At 45.7% G+C, this 26,396-nt stretch overlaps 1 protein-coding gene across 1 annotated transcript in view; it reads left to right on the forward strand.

Annotated features, from left to right (window-relative positions):
• The window catches only part of LOC116942972 (lysophosphatidic acid receptor 1-A-like), an 83,518-nt gene that overhangs the window by 52,675 nt on the left and 4,447 nt on the right, over positions 1 to 26,396 (forward strand). The window lies entirely within an intron of this gene.

Below are 26,396 nucleotides of genomic sequence, written 5' to 3' on the forward strand. Positions count from 1 at the left end.
GTAGTAGTGTAGTAGTGTATAGTGTAGTAGTGTATAGTGTAGTAGTGTATAATCGAGTAGTGTATAGTGTAGTAGTGTAGAATGTAGTAGTGTAGAATGTAGTAGCGTATAGTATAGTAGTGTATAGTGTAGTAGTGTAGAGTGTAGTAGTGTATAATGTAGTAGTGTATAATGGAGTAGTGTATAATGTAGTAGTGTATAATGTAGTAGTGCATAGTGTAGTAGTGGCGAATGTAGTAGTGCATAGTGTAGAGTGTAGTAGTGTATAGTGTAGTAGTGTATAGTGTAGTAGTGTAGAATGTAGTAGTGTAGAGTGTAGTAGTCTATAGTGTAGTAGTGTATAGTGTAGTAGTGTAGAATGTAGTAGTGTAGAGTGTAGTAGTCTATAGTGTAGTAGTGTAGTAGTAGTGTAGTAGTGTATAGTGTAGTAGTGTCTAGTGTAGTAGTGTATAATGGAGTAGTGTATAGTGTAGTAGCGTAGAATGTAGTAGTGTAGAGTGTAGTAGTGTATAATGTAGTAGTGCATAGTGTAGTAGTGTGGAATGTAGTAGTGCATAGTGTAGAGTGTAGTAGTGTAAAGTGTAGTAGTGTATAGTGTATAGTGTAGAATGTAGTAGTGTAGAATGTAGTAGTGTATAGTGTAGTAGTGTATAGTGCAGAGTGTAGTAGTCTACAGTGTAGTAGTCTATAGTGTAGTAATGTAGAGTGTAGTAGTGTATAGTGTAGTAGTGTATAGTAGTGTATAATGTAGTGTATAGTAGTGTATAATGTAGTGTATAGTAGTGTAGTAGTGCTGGAGTACGTTGGCAGGGGAAGTGAGGTGTGGACCGCCACGACTCACCACGCTGGTGCCGCCACCGCGACCCTCACCAGGACAATCGGACTGAGACGTGAATGAAATGAACAAAGCGAACGAATTGTTGCGTTATTGCCGTAGCAGTAGCAGTAATAACACCGCTACTACTCCGCGATCTGTTTCACTCCCAGCGGACGTTAGAGATCCCCCCAACGCCATCGCCGCGTGCTGAGGTCATCAGGGGCCGAGGGTTCTAAATTTTGGCCGGATAAAATAATAATAGTGATAAAATTCGGGATTATAACAATAATTCGGGATTATAACATAATTCGGGATTATAATAATTCGGAATTATAATAATTCGGGATTATAACAAGTATGGATTATAACAATAATTCTGGATTATAACAATTATTCTGGATCATAACAATAATTCGGGATTATTACCATCATTATGGATTGTTACAATGATTCGGGATTATTACAATAATTATGGATTGTAACAATGATTCAGGATTATAACAATAATTCTGGATCGTTACAATAATTCGAGATTAAAACAATTCGGGATCATAACAATTCGGGATTACAACAATAATTCTGAATGATAACAATTCGTGATTATAACAATAATTCGGGATTAGCGACTATCACCAGACCCTACCCGGCAGGCTTTTAATGCCCGGGGGAGGTGGTGGGGGAGGTCTCGCTCGTCAGCAAATGTCAAGGTCGTCCTCCTCGCCTGGTTTTAGAAATACAACTTGTTTTAAAAATCAAATCGACTTCAATCTTGATTTGGAAGCTTTCGTGACTGCAGGAATCCAAACTCTTTGGCTCTTTCGGTGAAGTCACGTGGGTAGAAAAGTACTAGATCACGACGTTTCTATCGCGACACAAACAATCGTCATCAGGTGGGACAACCACGGCAAGAAACAAACTGCTGATGACGATTGCTTGTGTTGCGATCGAAACGTCCCATGGCCTTCTCATGTTAATGACCAATAGTCTCCCCCCCTCCACCCTCCTCTCATCAGCAAGGACCTCTGGTGGATATTCCCGTGCGGTTCTTTGCCCTCCCCCCCCCCATTCCGACGTTCTGCAGCGGGCCTTTGTTCCGAATTATTATTATATTGCCTTAACAAACAATAATAATACTATACAGTGTGCTTCAAAAAAAATGTTAACGCTTGTTATGGGACTATCGTTCTTTTAATGGACGAAAGATCAGGATAATACTACACCGTAACGTGATAACGAATGTACGTGAATTGCTTCAAAAAGTCCAAATAGTCACCCACCGTTCCCCCCCCCCCCCCCCCACTTGTTCGCCGTCACTGTCAACGCTTTGCCTGGAGCTGAAGTCTTCCTCCGGGTGGATCTCCAGTGCCCGGAGGCACATTTCTCGTGGCGCTGTTGCAAATTCTCAGTCAGCGTTCACATGTTTTTTTTTTCTAAAGCACCCTGTATATCGTCTAATATCAATACGACAACAACCGTTCAAACGCTAAAAAAAAAATAACAACGCGCGCACAATGCTCCGTTGACCGTGGATCATTGTTGGGTAACAAATCAAATGAACAGCGACCTCCCGTTCCGTTGCGTTGTCTCGACGCGCGAACGTCGACCGGGATGTGTCAGGATCCTCTACTTTGTCCCAGAGGTGAATCCGCCGAGCTTACGAAGCTGTCCCTCTCTCTCTCTCTCGCTCTCTCTTTCTCTCGCCCCTTTTTTTGGCTGTTGTTTTTGTCGCGGACGTCCGCTCGGACGTTGTCTGGACGCGCGCCGGCGGTGCGTCCGCCTGTTTGGGTTTTCTGGATTTGAAGCTTTCGTGACTGCTAGGATCCATACTCTTTGGTTCTATTGGGTAAACTCACGTAGGTAAAAAATAAAATAACAAAAAAATCACGACGTTTCGGCCACAACACAAGCGGCCTTCATCAGGTGAAGGGACGAGACTGTCTGGTAGGACAGCGCTGGAGTGGAAGAAGCCACGCTCAGATCACGGACCTTTAAGCCGATTCGCACGGTGACGTAGCTAATCCGAGGGTGCAGGCGGTGCAGCTGCAACAGAGAGCGTTGGGATGTCTGCTTTTATTTCCTTTAAACTATTTACATTTTAATGTGAGCAGCTACGAGGCCCCGCGGGCCTGCTCTGCTTGGCTCTTTGTCAGGAGCGAACCTCGCCTGTCGCTCAGCGATGAAGGCTCGATAAAGTGGCGGCTGAAATGCATAGCAGCGGCCAAAATGGCTCCGGAAACGCGCGACGTCGATTTTAAAGGCTGGATGGGGAGAAACCGGAGGACCCGGAGAGAAAAGTCCACGCCACCACGGAGAGAGAGAGAGAAAGAGAGACACCGCAAACTCCAACTATACAGCAGCAGCAGCAGGCGTCGTCAGGGTCGAGATCGAACCCACGACACCTCCTGTACACCAGGCGAGGTAGTTAACATCTCGCAACTGTGATGATGATGATGAGAGAGACGCCGCAAACTCCAACTATACAGCAGCAGCAGGAATCGTCAGGGTCTGGATCGAACCCACGACACCTCCTGTACACCAGGCGAGGTAGTCAACATCTCGCAACTGTGATGATGATGAGAGAGACACCACAAACTCTAAATATACAGCAGCAGCAGGCGTCGTCAGGGTCGAGATCGAACCCACGACACCTCCTGTATACCAGGTGAGGCAGTTAACATCTCGCAACTGTGATGATGATGATGAGAGAGACACCACACACTCTAAATATACAGCAGCAGCAGGCGTCGTCAGGGTCTGGATCGAACCCACGACACCTCCTGTATACCAGGCGAGGTAGTTAACATCTCCTAGCCACAGTGGTTGTGGGGGGCGGGGGGCAGGCCCCATGCCAACATGAGAACAACGCCTCCCCGCGCCGAGTAAAGAAAGTAGTTGGTGGCATCCCCGCACGTAGCCGGCCGGCCGTGCCAATCGAGGGGCTCGGGGGAAGGGATGCGGAGCAACGAGCGGAACTCGCCGATGACCGGCAAACGACGGCGGTGTCAAAAAAGATCGGCCCTCCGTTGGGGGAAATTCGCGAGGCAGCGTGGCCGGGCAGTTGGGGGGCGGGGGGGGCAGTCGACACTCAGACACCGGTCGAAGAAGCGGAGAAGAGGGAGCGGAGGAGCGCCGGGCGGCTACGGCGGTGGAGGTGGTGGCAGTGCCGGATGAAGCTGGTGCGGGGCCTGTAGCATATGTTAGAAAAGGGCCCTAAGTAAAAAAAAAAACCGTTAATATTTAAACAATACATGTTTTACTTGCACAGTAAAGTAAGTGTATGTTTTTTTTATTTGCTCCACAGCCAGATAACACGACAAATCGCTAAGCTTAAACATCCAGTCGTTCGTAAAAGTCGAAGGCGGTATAGTACTATAGTAATAGAGCAAGTGCAGAATCACTGAACCCGAATTGATTGCTTGAAAGCAGTTAGTGCGGGGCCCTTGAAAGTGCGGGGCCCGTAGCTACTACTACACATGTAGTAGTAGTAGTAGTAGCTACATGTGTAGTAGTAGTAGCTACATGTAGTAGTAGCTACATGTAGTAGCTACTACACGTGTAGTAGTAGTAGCTACATGTGTAGTAGTAGTAGCTACATGTGTAGTAGTAGTAGCTACATAATGTAGTAGTAGCTACATGTGTAGTAGTAGCTACATGTGTAGTAGTAGTTACATGTGTAGTAGTAGCTACATAGTGTAGTAGTAGCTACATAGTGTAGTAGTAGTAGCTACATGTGTCGTAGTAGTAGCTACATAGTGTAGTAGTAGCTACATGTGTAGTAGTAGCTACATGTAGTAGTAGTAGTTACATGTGTAGTAGTAGCTACATGTAGTATTAGTAGCTACATAGTGTAGTAGTAGCTACATGTGAGTAGTAGCTACATGTAGTAGTAGCTACATGTAGTAGTAGCTACATGTGTAGTAGTAGTAGTAGCTACATGTGTAGTAGTAGCTACATGTGTAGTAGTAGCTACATGTGTAGTAGTAGCTACATGTGTAGTAGTAGCTACATGTGTAGTAGTAGCTACATAGTGTAGTAGTAGCTGCATGTAGTAGTAGCTACTACACGTGTAGTAGTAGCTACATAGTTTAGTAGTAGCTACATGTAGTAGTAGTAGCTACATGTAGTCGTAGTAGCTACATAGTGTAGTAGTAGCTACATGTATAGTAGTAGCTACATGTAGTCGTAGTAGCTACATAGTGTAGTAGTAGCTACATGTATAGTAGTAGCTACATAGTGTAGTAGTAGCTACATGTATAGTAGTAGCTACATGTAGTCGTAGTAGCTACATAGTGTAGTAGTAGCTACATGTATAGTAGTAGCTACACGTAGTCGTAGTAGCTACATAGTGTAGTAGTAGCTACTACACTATGTAGTAATAGTAGTTACATAGTGTAGTAATAGCTACATGTGTAGTAGCTACATGTAGTAGTAGTAGCTACATGTGTAGTAGTAGCTACATGTAGTAGTAGCTACATGTGTAGTAGTAGCTACATGTGTAGTAGTAGTAGCTACATAGTGTAGTAGTAGTAGCTGCATGTAGTAGTAGCTAAATGTGTAGTAATAGCTACATGTGTAGTAGTAGCTACGTGTAGTAGTAGTAGCTACATAGTGTAGTAGTAGCTACATGTAGTAGTAGCTACATGTGTAGTAGTAGCTACATAGTGTAGTAGTAGCTACATAGTGTAGTAGTAGCTACATAGTGTAGTAGTAGTAGCTGCATATAGTAGTAGCTACATGTGTAGTAATAGCTACATGTGTAGCAGTAGCTACATGTGTAGTAGTAGCTATGTGTAGTAGTAGTAGCTACATAGTGTAGTAGTAGCTGCATATAGTAGTAGCTACATGTGTAGTAATAGCTACATGTGTAGTAGTAGCTACATGTGTAGTAGTAGCTACGTGTAGTAGTAGTAGCTACATAGTGTAGTAGTAGCTACATGTAGTAGTACCTACATGTGTAGTAGTAGCTACATGTGTAGTAGTAGCTACATAGTGTAGTAGTAGCTACATGTGTAGTAGTAGTAGTAGCTACATAGTGTAGTAATAGCTACATGTAGTAGTAGTAGTAGCTACATGTAGTAGTAATAGCTACATGTAGTAGTAGTAGCTACATGTAGTAGTAGCTATATAGTGTAGTAGTAGCTACATAGTGTAGTAGTAGCTACATGTGTAGTAGCTACATAGTGTAGTAGTAGCTACATGTGTAGTAGTAGTAGCTACATAGTGTAGTAGTAGCTACATGTGTAGCACTAGTAGCTACATAGTGTAGTAGTAGCTACATAGTGTAGTAGTAGCTACATAGTGTAGTAGTAGCTACATAGTGTAGTAGTAGCTACATGTGTAGTAGTAGCTACATAGTGTAGTAGTAGCTACATAGTGTAGTAGTAGCTACATAGTGTAGTAGTAGCTACATGTGTAGTAGTAGCTACATAGTGTAGTAGTAGTAGCTACATGTAGTAGTAATAGCTACATGTGTAGTAGTAGCTACATGTGTAGTAGCAGCTACATAGTGTAGTAGTAGCTACATGTAGTAGTAGTAGCTACATAGTGTAGTAGTAGCTACATAGTGTAGTAGTAGTAGCTACATGTAGTAGTAGTAGCTACATTTGCTCCTATGCTCATCCGGCACTCGGTGGTGGATGTGGTCAGTCACGTGGTTTATACTCAAGAGATGACCGCAGAGGTGGCATGCGCCCCATTAGGTATCGAATACATCTATCTACACGTATCTACAATATCAACGGACGTAAAACATCGATATCTGGAGGGAGAAAAAAAAATGCGCATTCTTGGCGAGATGTCGACTGCCTCGCCGGGTACGCGGGAGGTCGTGAGTTCGATCGCGGACCCTGACGATGCCTGCTGCTATTATTTTTTGTAGTTTGCGGTCTCTTTACCCCCCCCCCCCTCTCTGCATTTAGGATCAGCGTCACGCGTCTCGAGCTATTCGCCTGCTGCCGCTGCACATTTCCACGCGGGCGACTGCGATGATAAGCCCGCCGCGTTGAGCTATGTCGTTAGTGATGGGCCAGCTCGCCTCTGAAAAATGAGATCTACATGTCTCAGTCGGGGGGGGGAGTGGGGGTGGGGACATACGCCTGGTACAACAACAACAACAAAAAGCGTTTGCAAAACTCACAGCGTCTTACAATTCATTTGAGTAGTCCAGGACGCTCCGCCGATGGCTGTTGCCTGACGATGCTGGTTATTGTGCTTGTTGTTGTTGTGCTTGTTGTTGTGCTTGTTGTTGTGGTGGTGGTTGTTCTGGTTGTTGTTGTGGTTGTGCTTGTTGTTGTTGTGCTTGTTGTTGTTGTGGTTGTTGTTCTGGTTGTTGTGGTGGTGGTTGTTGTGGTGGTGGTTGTTGTGGTTGTTGTTCTGGTTGTTGTGCTTGTTGTCGTTGTCGTAATTACCGGGCGAAACGTCACGTGCCTACTCGACTCGCAAACGAATTTCACTCTCACAACACCCACAACAACACCAAAACAACAACAACAACAACAACCGGTGTGTGTGTGTGCTGAACTGAGTAACGAATTTTCCCACGTTTAGTCGACGTGACAGAACCCCCTCCTCCTGCGGACTTAAAAAGTGTGCCAAGGAGGCTCGTGCCCGTTGTTGTTGTTGTTTGTTGTTGTTGTTGTTTGTTGTTGTTGTTCTAAGTAGGGGGTGGTGCCCGGTTTAGCTCCTCGTGACACTCCTGGTGACGTCGACTGAAAGTTGTTCAGCTTTCAGTTCTTATTTGAGCACTCGCAAAAAAACACAAACAACAACCAACTACCAGCAAACGCGAGCAGCAAACAACACGAAGCTACAAACAACAACCAACACACAAGAAACAACAACCAACACAACAACAGAACAACCACAAACAAAACCATCGCGCAAAAATCAACAACCAGCAAACAACACACCAACGACACAACAACAACCAACAAACAACCAACACAACAAACTACACACAAACAACAAGCAAAACAACAACCAACACAACAAACAACACACAAACAACAACAATAAGCTCCGTACCGGGGGATGAAAAAATGTGGACATCATCTGAGAATCGTACAACAGTAATAATAGTAATAACAGTGATGGTGGTGAAGGTGGTGGGGGTGATGGTGGTGGTGGGGGTGGTGATGGTGGTGGTGGGGGTGATGGTGGTGGTGATGGTGGTGGGGGTGATGGTGATGGTGGGGGTGATGGGGGTGGTGTGGGGGTGATGGTGGTGGGGGTGGTGGTGGTGGTGATGGTGGGGGTGGGGGTGGTGATGGTGGTGATGGTGGGGGTGGTGGTGATGGTGGGGGTGGTGGTGATGGTGGGGGTGATGGGGGTGATGGTGGTGGTGATGGTGGTGGTGGTGGAGGTGGTGGTGGTGGTGGGGGTGGTGGTGATGGTGGGGGTGATGGGGGTGGTGGTGGTGATGGTGGGGGTGGTGGGGGTGATGGTGGGGGTGATGGTGGTGGTGGTGATGGTGGTGGTGGGGGTGATGGTGGTGGTGATGGTGATGGTGGTGGTGATGGTGATGGTGGTGGTGATGGTGGTGGTGGTGATGGTGGGGGTGGTGGTGGGGGTGATGGTGGTGGTGATGGTGGTGGGGGTGATGGTGGTGGTGGTGAAGGTGGGGGTGATGGGGTGGTGGTGGGGGTGATGGTGGTGGAGGTGATGGTGGTGGTGGTGGTGATGGTGGGGGTGATGGGGGTGGTGGTAGTGGTGGTGGGGGTGGTGGTGATGGTGGTGGTGGTGGTGGGGGTGGTGGTGATGGTGGGGGTGATGGTGGGGGTGGTGGAGGTGATGGTGGGGGTGATGGTGGTGGGAGTGGTGGTGGTGATGGTGGTGGTGATGGGGGTGGTGGTGATGGTGGAGGTGGTGGTGGGGGTGGTGGTGATGGTGGTGGTGATGGTGGGGGTGGTGATGGTGATGGTGGGGGTGATGGGGGTGGTGGTGGGGGTGATGGTGGTGGGAGTAGTGGTGGTGGTGGGGGTGGTGGTGATGGTGGGGGTGATGGGGGTGGTGGTGGTGATGGTGGTCGGAGTGGTGGTGGGGGTGGTGGTGGGGGTGGTGGTGGGGGTGATGGTGGTGGGAGTGGTGGTGGTGGGAGTGGTGGTGGGGGTGGTGGTGGTAGTGATGATGGTGGGGGTGATGGTGGTGGGAGTGGTGGTGGGGGTGGTGGTGGTGGTGATGGTGGTGGGAGTGGTGGTGGTGGTGGTGGTGATGGTGGTGGGAGTGGTGGTGGTGGTGGTGGGGGTGATGGTGGTGGTGGGGGTGATGGTGATGGTGGGGGTGGTGGTGGGAGTGGTGGTGGTGGTGAGGGTGGTGGTGGGGGTGATGGTGGTGGTGGGGGTGATGGTGGTGGTGGTGATGGTGGTGGGAGTGGTGGTGGGGGTGGTGGTGGTGGTGGTGATGGTGGTGGGAGTGGTGGTGGTGGTGGGGGTGATGGTGGTGGTGGGGGTGATGGTGATGGTGGGGGTGGTGGTGGGAGTGGTGGTGGTGGTGGGGGTGGTGGCGGTGGGGGTGATGGTGGTGGTGGTGGTGATGGTGATGGTGGGAGTGGTGGGAGTGGTGGTGATGGTGGTGGTGGTGGTGGTGGGAGTGGTGGTGATGGTGATGGTGGTGATGGTGGAGTGGTGGGAGTGGTGGTGGTGGTGATGGTGGTGGGGGTGGTGGTGGGAGTGGTGGTGATGGTGATGGTGGTGGTGATGGTGGGAGTGGTGGGAGTGGTGGGAGTGGTGGGGGTGGTGGTGGTGGTGGTGATGGTGGTGATGGTGGTGGTGGAGGGAATCTGGGAAATCGGCCAAATTTTCACTTTCTGGGCGAGTTTCGAGCCAACGCAATGTCGACAACACCGCCATGAGCGGGGGGGGGGGGGGGGGGCTGGGGAGGGTGCGGGGGGTGAGGATGAGGTGGTGATGGGGTGGGGGGATGGGGTGGGGGGATTGGGGGCGTCTGAGTTGTTTGGTCAGTCGGGGAATTGGAGACAAGGGGCATTGGGGGGGTGTAGGAGTGGAGGAGTGGGGGGTGGAGGAGTGGGGGTGGAGGGGTGGAGGAGTGGGGGGGGTGGAGGAGTGGGGGGTGGAGGAGTGGGGGTGGAGGAGTGGGGAGTGGAGGGGTGGAGGAGTGGGGGGTGGAGGAGTGGGGGGTGGAGGAGTGGGGGTGGAGGAGTGGAGGAGTGGGGGATGGAGGAGTGGGGGGTGGAGGATTGGAGGAGTGGGGGGTGGAGGAGTGGAGGAGTGGGGGGTGGAGGAGTGGGGGTGGAGGGGTGGAGGAGTGGGGGGGGTGGAGGAGTGGGGGGTGGAGGAGTGGGGGTGGAGGAGTGGGGAGTGGAGGGGTGGAGGAGTGGGGGGTGGAGGAGTGGGGGGTGGAGGAGTGGGGGTGGAGGAGTGGAGGAGTGGGAGATGGAGGAGTGGGGGGTGGAGGAGTGGGGGGTGGAGGAGTGGGGGGTGGAGGATTGGAGGAGTGGGGGGTGGAGGAGTGGAGGAGTAGGGGGTGGATGAGTGAAAGAGTGGGGGGTGGAGGAGTGGGGGGTGGAGGAGTGGGGGGTGGAGGAGTGGAGGAGTGGGGGGTGAAGGAGTGGGGGCTGAAGGAGTGGAGGAGTGGGGGGTGGAGGAGTGGGGGGTGGAGGAGTGGGGGCTGAAGGAGTGGAGGAGTGGGGGGTGGAGGAGTGCGGGGTGGAGGAGTGGGGGGTGAAGGAGTGGAGGAGTGGGGGGTGGAGGAGTGGGGGGTGGAGGAGTGGGGGGTGAAGGAGTGGAGGAGTGGGGGGGTGAAGGAGTGGGGGTGAAGGAGTGGAGGAGTGGGGGGTGGAGGAGTGGGGGGTGGAGGAGTGGAGGAGTGGGGGGTGGAGGAGTGGAGGAGTGGGGGGTGGAGGAGTGGGGGGTGGAGGATTGTAGGAGTGGGGGGTGGAGGAGTGGGGGGTGGAGGAGTGGGGGGTGGAGGAGTGGAGGAGTGGGGGGGTGGAGGAGTGGGGGGTGAAGGAGTGGAGGAGTGGGGGGGTGAAGGAGTGGGGGTGAAGGAGTGGAGGAGTGGGGGGTGGAGGAGTGGGGGGTGGAGGATTGGAGGAGTGGGGGGTGAAGGAGTGGGGGGGTGGAGGCGTGGAGGAGTGGGGGGTGGAGGAGTGGGGGGTGGAGGAGTGAAAGAGTAGGGGGTGGAGGAGTGGGGGGTGAAGGAGTGGGGGGGTGGAGGCGTGGAGGAGTGGGGGGTGGAGGAGTGGGGGGTGGAGGAGTGAAAGAGTAGGGGGTGGAGGAGTGGGGGGTGAAGGAGTGGGGGTGAAGGAGTGGAGGAGTGGGGGGTGGAGGAGTGGGGGGTGGAGGATTGGAGGAGTGGGGGGTGAAGGAGTGGGGGGGTGGAGGCGTGGAGGAGTGGGGGGTGGAGGAGTGGGGGGTGAAGGAGTGGGGGGTGAAGGAGTGGAGGAGTGGGGGGTGGAGGAGTGGGGGGTGAAGGAGTGGAGGAGTGGGGGGTGAAGGAGTGGGGGGTGAAGGAGTGGAGGAGTGGGGGGTGGAGGAGTGGGGGGTGAAGGAGTGGAGGAGTGGGGGGTGAAGGAGTGGGGGGTGAAGGAGTGGAGGAGTGGGGGGTGGAGGAGTGGGGGGTGAAGGAGTGGAGGAGTGGGGGGTGAAGGAGTGGGGGGTGGAGGAGTGGAGGAGTGGGGGGTGGAGGAGTGGGGGGTGAAGGAGTGGAGGAGTGGGGGGTGGAGGAGTGGGGGGTGAAGGAGTGGAGGAGTGGGGGGTGAAGGAGTGGGGGGTGAAGGAGTGGAGGAGTGGGGGGTGGGGAGTGGGGGGTGGAGGAGTGGGGGGTGAAGGAGTGGAGGAGTGGGGGGGTGAAGGAGTGGGGGTGAAGGAGTGGAGGAGTGGGGGGTGGAGGAGTGGGGGGTGGAGGAGTGGAGGAGTGGGGGGTGGGAGGAGTGGGGGGGTGGAGGAGTGGAGGAGTGGGGGTGGAGGAGTGGGGGGTGGAGGAGTGGGGGGTGGAGGAGTGGGGGGTGGAGGCATGGAGGAGTGGGGGGTGGAGGAGTGGGGGGTGGAGGCATGGAGGAGTGGGGGGTGGAGGAGTGGGGGGTGGAGGAGTGAGGGGTGGAGGAGTGGGGGGTGGAGGAGTGGAGGCGGCTGCCTTCCACGACTCTCTGCTAATTTGCGGAAGAGAAGGAAAGAGAGAGAGGGAGGAGGAGAGCGAAGGGGGAGACAGAGAGAGAGAGAGACACGGGGAGGGAGGGGGACAGACTTTTTTGACTTTTAAACAACTTTTATTGCCGCCAGCAACAACAGCACTGGAGGCGATTACCGATACGAAACACACAAAGTCACCAGCAACACAAATAAACAAACGCTATAATAAATCCACGCGCTGTGTTGCTAAATGCACCGCGCACAACACGAAAGAAAAGTCACGTGGTGGTTGTCGTGGTGGTGCTGGTCATTCACGCACGCCACGGTGACGAGCGAGCGCTTCAGAAGGTGATCACGTGGGGTGGTGCCCTCCACACCGGTACAGAGAGGGGCTTGTCCGGCTCCCCAGCGTTCGAAGAAGACGCGCTGCACATCACCGACACGTGTGTGTGGTACGTGGCCTCTGAACACCAGAAGCAGCACAGAGCAGCCGTCAGTGTCACCTTGCAGCATCTTTTTCCTAGTTCTGTACACCGCGAACTTCGCCTGAGCACAGGCGAAGTTGGCGAGGTCATGGCGCTTGTTGGCCAGGTAAGGCACCACCCCCCATATACGAAGCTGCTGTTGTAGAAGGGCACCCCCAGTTTCCTGAAGATGTCCCCCAAAAGACGGAACATTGGTTAGAGCCGCTGGCAGCGTAAGTACTGGTGGGGCAGATCCTGCCTGGCACCGCAGGAAATGCACCAAGTCTTTTACTACCGGCGAGATTCGGCTGAGCCACACGGCCGATGGCAACGTGCAGTGTGACAATCTCACGTGGAGAGAGACACGTGGAGAGAGAGAGACGTAGAGAGAGACACGTGGAGAGAGACACGTGGAGAGAGAGAGACACGTGGAGAGAGAGACACGTGGAGAGAGAGACGTGGAGAGAGAGACAGAGAGACACGTGGAGAGAGAGACAGAGAGAGAGACGGAGAGAGATACTTGGGGAGACGGAGAGATAGACACGTAGAGAAAGAGACACGTAGAGAGAGAGAGACAGAGAGAGATACGTGGAGAGACGGAGAGAGACACGTGGAGAGAGACACGTGGAGAGAAAGAGACAGAGAGAGACATGTGGAGAGACACGTGGAGAGAGAGACACGTGGAGAGAGAGACACGTGGAGAGAAAGAGACAGAGAGAGAGACATGTGGAGAGAGAGAGAGACGTGGAGAGAGAGACACGTACGGGCTGGGTAGGGTAACTTGGCCACGTCTCAGGAAGCAGAGTGGTGGGGGTGAGGATGTAGAAGTGGGGGGGGGGGGGTCTCCCCCTCAATGCCATGACGGAATAAAGACGTCGAAGCGGTTGCGAATGTTGGTGTTGTGATTTGTTGTTGGTGTTGTGATTTGTTGTTGGTGTTGTGATTTGTTGTTGTGATTTGTTGTTGGTGTTGTGATTTGTTGTTGGTGTTGTGATTTGTTGTAGTGATTTGTTGTTGGTGTTGTGATTTGTTGTTGTGATTTGTTGTTGGTGTTGTGATTTGTTGTTGGTGTTGTGATTTGTTGTTGGTGTTGTGAATTGTTGTGATTTGTTGTTGGTGTTGTGATTTGCTGTTGGTGTTGTGATTTGTTGTTGTGATTTGTTGTTGTGATTTGTTGTTGGTGCTGTGATTTGCTGTTGGTGTTGTGATTTATTGTTGTGATTTGTTGTTGGTGCTGTGATTTGTTGTTGGTGCCCTGGCGATGCCTGCTGTATCTCGGGAGTTGCCATGAACTCCCAAGCTGTGGCGGCGACAATGACGATGATAGCCGCACTTCGTTGAGCTCGTGTCCGCGATGTCCAGGTCGCTTCTGAAAAAAAAAGAGAGCTACGGTATATGGATAGCTCAGTGGGGGTCTTAACCTCGTAAAAAGAAAATCAGGGTCGGGATCGAAAGCACGACCTCCTGCACACCAGGCGAGGGAGTTAACATCCTTGCCCCCCAATCATCTTTACGTTACAATACCTTTATATTTTTGTTTGACCAGGCTAGGCCCACGGGAGATACAGAGCTCTCTTTGCAAGAAGCGACACTGGCCCCAAATTGAAGCTCATCGTCATCACGCGGGAATTAATAATGGCAGCCAAACACTCGAAAACGGATTTTGATTAGAAATGCGGAGGGGGGGAAAAAAACCGGGCCACCCAGAGAAACATCCACGTGACTAAAGTGGAAAACAACACAAACTCCAAATATACAGCAGCAGCAGCAGCAGGCGTCAGGGCCGGGATCGAATCCACGACACCTCCTGTACACCAGGCGAGGTAGTTAACATCTCACAACTGTGGTGATGATGATGATGAGAGAGAGAGACACCACAAACTTCAAATATACAGCAGCAGGCATCGTCAGGGTCGGGATCGAATCCACGACACCTCCTGTGTACCAGGCGAGGTAGTTAACATCTCGCAACTGTGGTGATGATGATGATAGAGAGAGAGAGACACCACAAACTTCAAATATACAGCAGCAGCAGGCATCGTCAGGGTCGGGATCGAATCCACGACACCTCCTGTGTACCAGGCGAGGCAGTTAACATCTCGCAACTGTGATGATGATGATGATGAGAGAGAGACACCACAAACTTCAAATATACAGCAGCAGCAGGCATCGTCAGGGGTCAGAATCGAACCCACCGACCTCCTGCATACCAGGCGAGGTAGTTAACATCTCGTCATTGTGATAATGAGAGAGAGAGAGACACCACAAACTCCAAATATACAGCAGCAGCAGGCATCGTCATGGTCGGGAACGAACCCACGACACCTCCTGTGTACCAGGCGAGGCAGTCAACATCTCCTAGCCCATGTGGCTCAATAACCACCACGAAGGAGGAGGAGGAGGAGGGGGGGATGTGCAGCCCGGTCACCGATCACCACGTGGTGGCAAATGAGAAGCAAGAAGAAACTAAGAAGATTTGCCTGCGTCAGGCGGGATTAACGACACATTTTACATTTACGCGATCTAACCCAACCAACAAAAATAACCCCCCCCCCCTCTCTCTCTCTTATGGATAAACCGCACGCGGATAATCGAGGGCCTGACTGTATATCGGTGCGGCTGCCCGTCACGTGGTGGCGTGGCATTGCGCGGGGAAAGTGCTGCCCCCGGTGGTGAAGAATCGGAGATGCCTCGGAGGGTGGCCCTGCGAAGTCCGCTTCTGCAGGGTGCGTTCACCAACACGCCAGAGGGTTGTCGGACTCCGATAGCACGGCCGTGTCGTCATTCGGGGCGGAATTTATCGAGTCGACGTCGAGAGAGTCGATGAATGCATATTCTCGTGTCCTTCGGTAAAGTCGCGGCGAGTCTATTCACGTTGAACTTCTTTCGCACCATACGTAACCGACTGTGCGGGGCGGGGGGGGGGGGAGCCAACAAACTAAATACAAAAGGCAGCTCTAAAGAAATGACTTTGTCAACCTAGGCGAGGGTTTAAAAGTGCACCGTAGCTAAATTCCGATTTAAAGCTTTCGTGACTGCAAGGATTCATCTTCTTTGGTTCTTTCGGTAAAGTCACCACCACGTAGAATGAGGATAAAATAATAAAATAACACAGTAAAATTCTCACGACGTTTCGGCCACAACGCAAGCGGCCGTCTTCAGGTGAAGCTCTGTCGTCCCGACAGGTCTGTACCTTTCACCTGAAGACGGCCGCTTGCGTTGTGGCCGAAACGTCGTGAGAATTTCATCGCGTCATTGTATTCTTTCATTCTCATCCCACGTGGTGACTTTACCGAAAGAACCAAAGAAGATGCGCCGTAGCTCCCAGAGGCTTCCTCTCATCAGAGAGAGAGAGAGGAGAGCGTTCCAGACGGCCACGGGAGAGCGTCCGAAAGCGCCGCTGCAACGACGCGGCGAGAGCCCCGGTCTTTTGTTTCGAGGGCGGCCAGGGGGTGTCGAGCGTTGACGGCCCTCGGCTCACGCTCGCTCGACGAGGTCGCCGGCGAGGTGACTGCGGTCAGCTTGCGGCGAAGCATTCCCCCACCGCGCGCGCTGACGAGTGCGGCCTTGAAAATCAACGGCAATCCGCCTGGCCACCGGAAGCCAACGGAGCTCGGCGAGCACCGGGAGCGTGGCTGCAGGTTTCACCGCGCGGTGGAGATGGAGCGTGGAGAGAGTGTGGGGAGAGAGTGGGGAGAGATGGAGAAGAGAGAGGAGAGAGACACTGGCGGAGAAAGTAGGGGGGGTGGCACGTGGTTTATTAGTAATGAATCGACATTTTGCGACCCCCCACTGCCACTGTGTTGCATATTATTACGTGCCAGGGACTCTACGAGATGATAGGACAATAGTCTGAGTCCATAATTGGCAATAAGTAATGGCAAAGCGGTTATAAGTGACACAGAGTCCACGACTTCCCTGAAGGCATCAACACCTTCAGCGAGCGCGATGCCGATCACACAACGCGGTTCGAATCCGACCCTCGATCGATGGCAGCGCCATCGCCACACACGTGTCGAATCAAAAAGCAAGGGACAAGTCCTTACTAACAATTCCTCTGTCATATTCTTAGTTCTTTCGGTAAAGTCACGTTGAAGGGAAACAATGAAATAGTAAAATATATATTTTATTTTTATATTTTTTCCCCTTCAACGTGACTTTACCGAAAGTACTAAGAATATGAATTACTGCAGTCACGAAAGCTTTAAATCAAAACTCCTCTGTCATTTCTCATTGCTGGAGGGGTTGCCCTCCTCTACCTGAAAATCCTGGCTCCGCCATTGGAGAGAGGAGAAATCGGAGAAGACTTTTTGACTTTCAAACAACTTTTATTGCCGCCGGCAGCAACAGCAACTGGAGGCGATTTCGATGCGAAACACACAAAGTCAACCAGCAACACAAAAATAACCAAACACGATCAAATAAAAACCTCGTCCCCTGCCGCACGTGGCGCCCACGCACAAACACAAAAAAACGTCACGTGGCGGTGATGGTGGTGGTGGTCGCGCACGCAACACGGCGAAGGTGACAAGGAGGGTGGTGCCGTTCACGCCACCCAGCGTTCGAAGAAGACGCGGGGGTGCACGTGTGAGTGAGCGGTGCGCGTCACCGGCACGTGAGTGTGTGAGCGGTGCGCGTCACCGGCACGTGTGAGTGAGCGGTGCACGTCACCGGCACGTAAGTGTGTGAGCGGTGCGCGTCACCGGCACGTGTGAGTGAGCGGTGCACGTCACCGGCACGTGAGTGTGTGAGCGGTGCGCGTCACCGGCACGTGAGTGAGCGGTGCGCGTCACCGGCACGTGCGCGTGAGCGGTGCACGTCACCGGCACGTGCGCGTGAGCGGTGCGTGTGATTGGTGCGCGTCACCGGCACGTGCGTGTGATTGGTGCGCGTCACCAGCACGTGTGAGTGAGCGGTGCGCGTCACCGGCACGTGCTCGTGAGCGGTGCGCGTCACCGGCACGTGCGCGTGAGCGGTGCGCGTCACCGGCACGTGCGTGGTACGCGGCCTCCAGCAGGGCCCTGAACACTGGAAGCAGCACAGAGGAGCCCGTCAGTGTCGCCTCAGGATCTTGTTCCTCGTCTTGTACAGCACCATCTTGGGCGGAGACTAAGGAGAGCAGTGCGAGAAATATTTTGTTAAAGCTTTCATTTAAAAAGGGGGGGGGGGGTGTATATAAAGCAAAGCATTTAAAAAAAATGATGAACGAAGCAAAGTGCCGACTACACCGAGCATCTTCTTGTTTCCTCTGATCGTAAAAAAAGAGAGAGAGAGAGGAGAGAGGCAGGGAGAGAGCAGAGAGAGAAGAGAGGGAGGAGAGTGCTGTGCTTGGTAATAATAATAATGTGTATCCTGTACACGGTATTCTGCCTATCGCATTGTGCACTTAGTTTATACACTCCCATTGTTTTCATGTTGCAGTTGTAAATACTGTAGTGACTTGTTTTCCTGTGTTGTAATGGTAAAAGAAATATTTAAGGTAAAAAAATAGAGAGGAGAGGAGAGAGCAGAGAGAGAGAGTAGAGAGGAGAGACGGAGAGAGCAGAGAGAGAGAGTAGAGAGAGAGAAGAGAGTAGAGAAGAGAGAGAGGAGAGAGAGAGAGAGCACCCGGCGGAGCGCGTCTGTCCATCGTGCGATGCGGGACCTTAATTGCTACCACACACACGGGCCACCGTCGCCGCCACCACCCAACATCTGCACCTCGTTATCTCGGGCAGCAGCAGCAGCGGCAGCGGGCCGCCTCCTCCTGACGAGACGCCGTGGCGGGCGAGGGAGCACGCGGTCCGTTAATGCTCCATTGACCTGGGCGGGTGTGAGGTGGTGGCGGAGGGGCGGGGGGGGGGGGTGTTGTGGAACGGGCAGACGGGATCCAGCCATGGGAATGTGGAATTTATTTTGCACGAGAATGTTTGTACGGGAGGAGGAGGAGGAGGAGGGGGCGGCGTGCCGACGGGTTGTGCCCCCCACGCCTCCGCTCCCCCCCCCCCCACCTCCCGAGATGTTGACTACCTCGCTTGGTACGCAGGAGGTCGTGGGTTCGATCCTGACCCCTGACGACGCTTGCTGCTGCTGCTGCTGTATATTTGGGAGTTTGCGGTGTCTCTCATCATCATCACAATAGCGAGATGTTAACTACCTCGCCTGGTGTACAGGAGGTGTCTCTCTCTCTCTCGCCGTGGTGGTCGCGTGGATTTTTCTCCGGGCCCTCCGATCTTTCCCCACGCCCCCCACTCCACATTTGACAACAAATCGACATGAGTCGCCGTTTAGAGCCGCATGGATGCCCGCCGTCAATGTCCACGCGGCGACGTTTAGCCGCCACTTGGCTGGGGGCTTCGGTCCCTTGCAGGGTGCCCCGTGGCCTTGCTTTGGTTTTCTTGTTGTTGTTGTTGTTTGTGTTTTACTTTTAACTTGTTGTTTGTGTTTTACTTTTAACTTGTTGTTGTGTTTTACTTTTAACTTGTTGTTTGTGTTTTACTTTTAACTTGTTGTTGTGTTTCACTTTTAACTTGTTGTTTGTGTTTTACTTTTAACTTGTTTGTGTTTTACTTTTAACTTGTTGTTGTGTTTTACTTTTAACTTGTTGTTTGTGTTTTACTTTTAACTTGTTGTTTGTGTTTCACTTTTAACTTGTTGTTTGTGTTTTACTTTTAACTTGTCTGTGTTTTACTTTTAACTTGTCTGTGTTTTACTTTTAACTTGTTGTTTGTGTTTTACTTTTAACTTGTTGTGTTTTACTTTTAACTTGTTGTGTTTTACTTTTAACGTGTTGTTGTGTTTTACTTTTAACTTGTTGTTTGTGTTTTACTTTTAACTTGTTGTTTGTGTTTTACTTTTAACTTGTTGTTTGTGTTTTACTTTTAACTTGTTGTTGTGTTTTACTTTTAACTTGTTGTTTGTGTTTTACTTTTAACTTGTTGTTGTGTTTTACTTTTAACTTGTTGTGTTTTACTTTTAACTTGTTGTTTGTGTTTTACTTTTAACTTGTTGTTTGTGTTTTACTTTTAACTTGTTGTTTGTGTTTTACTTTTAACTTGTCTGTGTTTTACTTTTAACTTGTTGTTTGTGTTTTACTTTTAACTTGTTGTTTGTGTTTTACTTTTAACTTGTTGTGTTTTACTTTTAACTTGTTGTGTTTTACTTTTAACTTGTTTGTGTTTTACTTTTAACTTGTTGTTTGTGTTTTACTTTTAACTTGTTGTTTGTGTTTTACTTTTAACTTGTTGTTTGTGTTTTACTTTTAACTTGTTGTTGTGTTTTACTTTTAACTTGTTGTTTGTGTTTTACTTTTAACTTGTTGTTGTGTTTTACTTTTAACTTGTTGTGTTTTACTTTTAACTTGTTGTTTGTGTTTTACTTTTAACTTGTTGTTTGTGTTTTACTTTTAACTTGTTGTGTTTTACTTTTAACTTGTTGTCTGTGTTTTACTTTTAACTTGTTGTTTGTGTTTTACTTTTAACTTGTTGTTTGTGTTTTACTTTTAACTTGTTGTTTGTGTTTTACTTTTAACTTGTTTGTGTTTTACTTTTAACTTGTTGTTTGTGTTTTACTTTTAACTTGTTGTTTGTGTTTTACTTTTAACTTGTTGTTTGTGTTTTACTTTTAACTTGTTGTTTGTGTTTTACTTTTAACTTGTCTGTGTTTTACTTTTAACTTGTCTGTGTTTTACTTTTAACTTGTTTGTGTTTTACTTTTAACTTGTTGTGTTTTACTTTTAACTTGTTGTGTTTTACTTTTAACTTGTTGTTTGTGTTTTACTTTTAACTTGTTGTTTGTGTTTTACTTTTAACTTGTTGTTTGTGTTTTACTTTTAACTTGTTGTTGTGTTTTACTTTTAACTTGTTGTTTGTGTTTTACTTTTAACTTGTTGTTGTGTTTTACTTTTAACTTGTTGTGTTTTACTTTTAACTTGTTGTTTGTGTTTTACTTTTAACTTGTTGTTTGTGTTTTACTTTTAACTTGTTGTTTGTGTTTTACTTTTAACTTGTCTGTGTTTTACTTTTAACTTGTTGTTTGTGTTTTACTTTTAACTTGTTGTTTGTGTTTTACTTTTAACTTGTTGTGTTTTACTTTTAACTTGTTGTGTTTTACTTTTAACTTGTTTGTGTTTTACTTTTAACTTGTTGTTTGTGTTTTACTTTTAACTTGTTGTTTGTGTTTTACTTTTAACTTGTTGTTTGTGTTTTACTTTTAACTTGTTGTTGTGTTTTACTTTTAACTTGTTGTTTGTGTTTTACTTTTAACTTGTTGTTGTGTTTTACTTTTAACTTGTTGTGTTTTACTTTTAACTTGTTGTTTGTGTTTTACTTTTAACTTGTTGTTTGTGTTTTACTTTTAACTTGTTGTTTGTGTTTTACTTTTAACTTGTCTGTGTTTTACTTTTAACTTGTTGTTTGTGTTTTACTTTTAACTTGTTGTTTGTGTTTTACTTTTAACTTGTTGTGTTTTACTTTTAACTTGTTGTGTTTTACTTTTAACTTGTTTGTGTTTTACTTTTAACTTGTTGTTTGTGTTTTACTTTTAACTTGTTGTTTGTGTTTTACTTTTAACTTGTTGTTTGTGTTTTACTTTTAACTTGTTGTGTTTTACTTTTAACTTGTTGTTTGTGTTTTACTTTTAACTTGTTGTCTGTGTTTTACTTTTAACTTGTTGTCTGTGTTTTACTTTTAACTTGTTATTTGTGTTTTACTTTTAACTTGTTGTGTTTTACTTTTAACTTGTTGTGTTTTACTTTTAACTTGTTGTCTGTGTTTTACTTTTAACTTGTTTGTGTTTTACTTTTAACCTGTTGTTTGTGTTTTACTTTTAACCTGTTGTTTGTGTTTTACTTTTAACTTGTTGTTTGTGTTTTACTTTTAACTTGTTGTTTGTGTTTTACTTTTAACTTGTTGTTTGTGTTTTACTTTGAGCTTTTTGTCTGTGTTTTACTTTTAACTTTTTGTCTGTGTTTTACTTTTAACTTGTTGTTGTGTTTTACTTTTAACTTTTTGTGTTTTACTTTTAACTTGTTGTGTTTTACTTTTTGTATTTTACTTTTAACTTGTTGTTTGTGTTTTACTTTTAACTTGTTGTGTTTTACTTTTAACTTGTTGTTTGTGTTTTACTTTTAACTTGTTGTTTGTGTTTTACTTTTAACTTGTTGTTTGTGTTTTACTTTTAACTTGTTGTTTGTGTTTTACTTTTAACTTGTTGTTTGTGTTTTACTTTTAACTTGTTGTTTGTGTTTTACTTTTAACTTGTTGTCTGTGTTTTAGTTTTAACTTGTTGTCTGTGTTTTACTTTTAACTTGTTGTTTGTGTTTTACTTTTAACTTGTTTGTGTTTTTCTTTTAACTTGTTGTGTTTTACTTTTAACTTGTTGTTTGTGTTTTACTTTTAACTTGTTGTTTGTGTTTTACTTTTAACTTGTTGTTTGTGTTTTACTTTAAACTTGTTGTGTTTTACTTTTAACTTGTTGTCTGTGTTTTAGTTTTAACTTGTTGTCTGTGTTTTACTTTTAACTTGTTGTTTGTGTTTTACTTTTAACTTGTTTGTGTTTTACTTTTAACTTGTTTGTGTTTTTCTTTTAACTTGTTGTGTTTTACTTTTAACTTGTTGTTGTGTTTTACTTTTAACTTGTTGTGTTTTACTTTTAACTTGTTGTTTGCGTTTTACTTTTAACTTGTTTGTGTTTTACTTTTAGCTTGTTGTTGTGTTTTACTTTTAACTTGTTGTTTGTGTTTTACTTTTAACTTGTTGTTTGTGTTTTACTTTGAGCTTTTTGTTTGTGTTTTACTTTTTTAACTTTTTGTCTGTGTTTTACTTTTAACTTGTTGTTGTGTTTTACTTTTAACTTGTTGTGTTTTACTTTTAACTTGTTGTTTGTGTTTTACTTTTAACTTGTTGTCTGTGTTTTACTTTTAACTTGTTGTCTGTGTTTTACTTTTAACTTGTTATTTGTGTTTTACTTTTAACTTGTTGTGTTTTACTTTTAGCTTGTTGTGTTTTACTTTTAACTTGTTGTTTGTGTTTTACTTTTAACTTGTTGTTTGTGTTTTACTTTTAACTTGTTGTGTTTTACTTTTAACTTGTTGTGTTTTACTTTTAACTTTTTGTTCGTGTTTTTTACTTTTAACTTGTTGTGTTTTACTTTTAACTTGTTGTTTGTGTTTTACTTTGAGCTTTTTGTTTGTGTTTTACTTTTAACTTTTTGTCTGTGTTTTACTTTTAACTTGTTGTTGTGTTTTACTTTTAACTTTTTGTGTTTTACTTTTAACTTGTTGTTTGTGTTTTACTTTTTACTTTTTGTATTTTACTTTTAACTTGTTGTTTGTGTTTTACTTTTAACTTGTTGTGTTTTACTTTTAACTTGTTGTGTTTTACTTTTAACTTGTTGTGTTTTACTTTTAACTTGTTGTGTTTTACTTTTAACTTGTTGTTTGTGTTTTACTTTTAACTTGTTGTTTGTGTTTTACTTTTAACTTGTTGTTTGTGTTTTACTTTTAACTTGTTGTTTGTGTTTTACTTTTAACTTGTTGTGTTTTGCTTTTAACTTGTTGTTTGTGTTTTACTTTTAACTTGTGTTTTACTTTTAACTTGTTGTTGTGTTTTACTTTTAACTTTTTGTGTTTTACTGTTAACTTGTTGTTTGTGCTTTACTTTTAACTTTTTGTGTTTTACTTTTAACTTGTTGTTTGTGTTTCCTTTTAACTGGTTGTTTGTGTGTTTGCTTTTAACTTTTGTATTTTACTTTTAACTTGTTGTGTTTTACTTTTAACTTGTTGTTGTGTTTTACTTTTAACTTGTTGTTTGTGTTTTACTTTTAACTTGTTTGTGTTTTACTTTTAACTTGTTGTTTCTGTTTTACTTTTAACTTGTTGTTTGTGTTTTACTTTTAACTTGTTGTCCATGTTTTACTTTTAACTTGTTGTCTGTGTTTTACTTTTAACTTGTTGTGTTTTACTTTTAACTTGTTGTGTTTTACTTTTAACTTGTTGTGTTTTACTTTTAACTTGTTGTGTTTTACTTTTAACTTGTTGTTTGTGTTTTACTTTTAACTTGTTGTTTGTGTTTTACTTTTAACTTGTTGTTTGTGTTTTACTTTTAACTTGTTGTTTGTGTTTTACTTTTAACTTGTTGTTTGTGTTTTACTTTTAACTTGTTGTGTTTTACTTTTAACTTGTTGTTTGTGTTTTACTTTTAACTTGTGTTTTACTTTTAACTTGTTGTTGTGTTTTACTTTTAACTTTTTGTGTTTTACTGTTAACTTGTTGTTTGTGCTTTACTTTTAACTTTTTGTGTTTTACTTTTAACTTGTTGTTTGTGTTTCCTTTTAACTGGTTGTTTGTGTTTTGCTTTTAACTTTTGTATTTTACTTTTAACTTGTTGTGTTTTACTTTTAACTTGTTGTTGTGTTTTACTTTTAACTTGTTGTTTGTGTTTTACTTTTAACTTGTTTGTGTTTTACTTTTAACTTGTTGTTTCTGTTTTACTTTTAACTTGTTGTTTGTGTTTTACTTTTAACTTGTTGTCCATGTTTTACTTTTAACTTGTTGTCTGTGTTTTACTTTTAACTTGTTGTTTGTGTTTTACTTTTAACTTGTTGTTTGTGTTTTACTTTTAACTTGTTGTGTTTTACTTTTAACTTGTTGTTTGTATTTTATTTTAACTTGCTGTTTGTGTTTTTATTTTAACTTGTTGTTTGTGTTTTACTTTTAACTTCTTGTTTATGTTTTACTTTTAACTTGTTGTTTGTGTTTTACTTTTAACTTGTTGTTTGTGTTTTAACTTGTTGTTTGTGTTTTACTTTTAACTTGTTGTCTGTGTTTTACTTTTAACTTTTTGTGTTTTACTTTTAGCTTGTTGTTTGTGATTTACTTTTAACTTGTTGTTTGTGTTTTACTTTTTACTTGTTGTGTTTTACTTTTAACTTGTTGTGTTTTGCTTTTAACTTGTTGTTTGTGTTTTACTTTTAACTTGTTGTTTGTGTTTTACTTTTAACTTGTTGTTTGTGTTTTACTTTTAACTTGTGTTTTACTTTTAACTTTTTGTGGTTTACTTTTAACTTGTTGTTTGTGTTTTGCTTTGAACTTGTTGTTTGTGCTTTACTTTTAACTTGTTGTTTGTGTTTTACTTTTAACTTGTTGTTTGTGTTTTACTTTTAAGTTTTTTTCTTCCAATGAGTCAGTTTCGACGGTTTGCAACCAGCCCGCAACGACAATAATGTATCGATTATGGGGGAGGGGGGGGTTGGGGGAGTATAGTAGTGTAGTGTATAGTGTAGTGTATAGTAGTGTAGTGTATTGTGTATAGCAGTGTAGTGTATTGTGTATAGTAGTGTAGTGTGTAGTAGTGTATTGTGTATAGTAACGTAGTGTATTCTGTATAGTAGTGTAGTGTGTAGTTGTGCAGTATATTGTGTATAGTAGTGTAGTGTATAGTGTAGTGTGTAGTAGTGTAGTGTGTAGTAGTGTATTGTGTATAGTAGTGTAGTGTATTGTGTATAGTAGTGTAGTGTATAATGTAGTGTGTAGTAGTGCAGTGTATTGTGTATAGTAGTGTATAGTGTAGTGTGTAATAGTGTAGTGTATTATGTAGTAGTGCAGTGTATTGTGTATAGTAGTGTAGTGTATAGTAGTGTAGTGTATAGTGTAGTGTATTGTGTATAGTAGTGTGGTGTATAGTGTAGTGTGTAGTAGTGCAGTGTATTGTGTAAAGTAGTGTAGTGTATAGTGTAGTGTATAGCAGTGTAGTGTATAGTGTAGTGTGTAGTAGTGTATAGTAGTGTAGTGTACAGTGTAGTGTATAGTAGTGTAGTGTATTGTGCACAGTAGTGTAGTGTATAGTAGTGTAGTGTGTAGTAGTGTATAGTAGTGTAGTGTACAGTGTAGTGTATAGTAGTGTAGTGTATTGTGCATAATAGTGTAGTGTATAGTGTAGTGTATAGTAGTGTAGTGTATAGTGTAGTGTATTGTGTATAGTCGTGTAGTGTAGTAGTGTAGTGTATAGTGTAGTATACTAGTACAGCACACCGGTTGTGTGTTGGAGAGCCAAGCCACAACATTTACAATCCAAGTACTCATTTACAATCAACCCTTACTATTCGGCTGTGGTCGGGTGGTGGCGGGTTTTAACGACACATACATATTTATATATTTACGAGATCTAACCCCAAAAAATCCCCAATATTTCAGATGATATTGGTGGCGAAAGTCCTGTTACGTGTTAAACAATAATTTACATTCACAAAGGCGCTCCTTCAAGCAATCGTTCTCTCAGGGCGCGCGGCGTGGGCAGGCGGGAATGAGTTTGACGTCGGCCGAGTGGGAGTTGAAGTGACGTGGGGAACACGTGACGGGGCCCTTTTATTGTCGCTTTAAGATGTTCTGTGTTCAAATTTTGTTTGTTGCGGTTGCACCCGACTTAAGAGCCGCATGGCTCACAGGGCTATACCTAATAAATGAAACTTGAAACTTGAAACTATTTGTGGGAATTATCATAGAATGTTAAATAAGGAGGGAGGGCGTTTTACCCTTTGCTGGCAATGAAACTGAATGTTCAAACATCAAGTGGACGACGCCTTTTGCAAGGAATCAAGGACTGCGTGAGCCACGCACAGCGCCTGTGGTGAACATGCAAAACAAACCCTGATCATAATGTACGGGGGCATTGTCTTTGATCGGCCTACACCAGAGGCAGCAGCCTTCTCTGTGGCCCAGTCTCACCACCGGTGCCAGACCAGAGGACGATGCCCAAAAGGCGACCAGTACAGAGACAATGCCACACGTATCGGAGCATTTAGAGCTCGGGGGTGAGCAGCTACAGCGTGGGATACCTTTCATTTTTTGCCAGTTGTCAAAGTATGAACAATAAGAATCGCCTATTTTACCCTTTGCTGGCAATAGAACAGGCGTTGCGTTAAGATGTTGAAACAACCAAATAGACGATAACTATTTTGCAAGGAATCAAAGACTGCACATTAACCACGCACAGGACTTATGGTGACCATCCAAACAAACCCTGACAATAATAATGTATGGGGGCATTGTCT

Source organism: Petromyzon marinus, chromosome 1 (genome assembly GCF_048934315.1).
Source record: "Petromyzon marinus isolate PM22_M1 ecotype Great Lakes invasive population chromosome 1, UKy_Petmar_22M1.pri1.0, whole genome shotgun sequence".
Taxonomy (NCBI): domain Eukaryota; kingdom Metazoa; phylum Chordata; class Hyperoartia; order Petromyzontiformes; family Petromyzontidae; genus Petromyzon; species Petromyzon marinus.